This window comes from Hydra vulgaris, chromosome 09, assembly GCF_038396675.1.
Source record: "Hydra vulgaris chromosome 09, alternate assembly HydraT2T_AEP".
Taxonomy (NCBI): Eukaryota; Metazoa; Cnidaria; class Hydrozoa; order Anthoathecata; family Hydridae; genus Hydra; species Hydra vulgaris.
In genome coordinates, this window is record NC_088928.1 from 51071910 (window position 1) to 51074142 (window position 2233).

A 2233-nucleotide genomic window follows, 5' to 3' on the forward strand; every position below is an offset into this window, starting at 1 on the left:
TGTAATTTACAAGTGCATTGTTTCCTCACAAAATAACCCTGATAAACAATATATTGGCTTAACCTAGGGGGAATGGAAAAAACGTTATGCCAACCACAAACAATCGTTTAAACACAAAAAATATTCAAAAGAGACTATGCTGTCAAAATATATTTGGGGTTTAAAATAAAAAAATAAAAATTTTAATTTACAATGGTCTATTCTAAAATCTGCCCCTGCCTATAATACCATTTCCAAAAAATGTATGCTATGTTTGCAAGAAAAATTTGAAATAATTACTCATTTAAATCAGGAAAATTTATTAAATAAAAAATCTGAATTAATTTCTAAATGTAGGCACGAAAATAAATACCTCTTAAAAAATTATAAAAACAAATGACCAAATTAAACTATTCTTATTCCAAAGAAATTTATTTAATAATTACTTTCTGTAACTTCCCGTTAACCAAAAAAATATAGTAATTAAAATTTTTTTTATAATAATTTATAACTTCCTGTAAAATATTTTTTCCTATAAATTGAATTTTTTTTAGATTTAGTAACTCTTCCTGATGATCCCGCAATGGTGAAACTTAAAGTTGAAGAAAAAAGTTAGATGGTGTTTTTTACTAATTTATATATATATATATATATATATATATATATATATATATATATATATATATATATATATATATATATATATATATATATATATATATATATACATATAACTGATCGACAAAATTATTCTGGTTTTTTTTTTTTGTTTGTTTACTAATTATTCTCTTTTCTAAAATTTGAATTGGTATTCATTTAGAAACATAATAAAACATTTTGAGTTTCAACAATGTAATAAAATTTGAATAGCTTATAGTAATTGATACAAAAATATTTCGTTTTTGCTTTTGTCAGACATACGGCCTCTTGATTCTCGGGTGAATTTTTAATGTTAAAGACCAATAACTAGCACTTGATAAGTGTCTTTAAGTTGAAATAAAAAAGTTCCTCTCGATTTTGTTAAAGTTGACTCTTAATGTTATGGTTTTTGAATATACTTTAGCACTTTTATGATTTATAAAGTAAACATCTGACAGACATTTAACTATTGAAAACAACTTTAAAAGTAAAGTGTTAGTAAACAATGCCCGCCATAACTAATTTATAAAAAAAAAAACAATTTTAACATAATAGTTTTCAAATTTAAAAACAGTTTTACTTTAAAGTAGTTATGAAGATTTAATTTTTATTACTTTTACATAATGTAAAATCTTTTACATAATGTAAAATGTTTCAATGTGTTTAATAAAATATTTAATTTTGAATTAAAAAATATAATATGTTTGCTGTTTTTTTTTTTAGAAAATATTTTCAATGGGTAAGCATAACACAAGTATTTATGTTGTCTTAATTTATAAATAATTTATAAATAAACAAATAATACGTCACATCGTTCACCGTTATATCTAGCGGACCTTAGTAAGTTTGAATGAACTATACCTTGGTATGAACCATACCTTAGCTGCCAAATGATAATTTCAAATGTTAAACATAAGTTTAATGTTTTATATTGAAAAAAAAAAAAAAAATCTTAAAATAAATTATACTTTAATAAATAACTTTTAGAAATATGTTATTAATTTTTAAACTAACTCGCGAGAGCTTCTATTTTAGAATAACCTATCACATGTTTTGAGACATCTGCAACTCACCAAAGGTTGTAACTGTGTTTTTGCCAGGAAATGTTTCATCAAAACAAGTCAGGTTTTCTGTTTTTATCAGAAACAGAAAACTCACCCGAGCTTGTATGATCTTTATTTTGGGCTAAAGAAATATTCCACTGAAATGAAAATTGTACTAAGTTTAGTACAACTTTTAAAACATAACATAAAAGATACAAAAAAAAATATTTAAAAATCTGCAACAACCGTTTGAGCTGGTGAGAATCAGCATTGTGTAAATCAAAAAAAATTTAACAGAATAATGTTTTGTGAAGAAAGCCCTACAAACATTTTGAAAATCTCAAATTGAGGAAACGTTGACTTTCTCAAATCTCAAATTGAGGAAACGTTGACCATTCTGATTCGCTTATTTATAAATTATTTTATTTTTACTCATTAGCAAAACTTAATACCCCGAAGAAACTGAATAAACAACAGTATTAAGATTTCCGATATAAATAGTTCTGAGATTTCCTATATACATAAGGAAAATTAAGTTTTTTAAGTTATTATTAATTTAGGAAAATAAATAT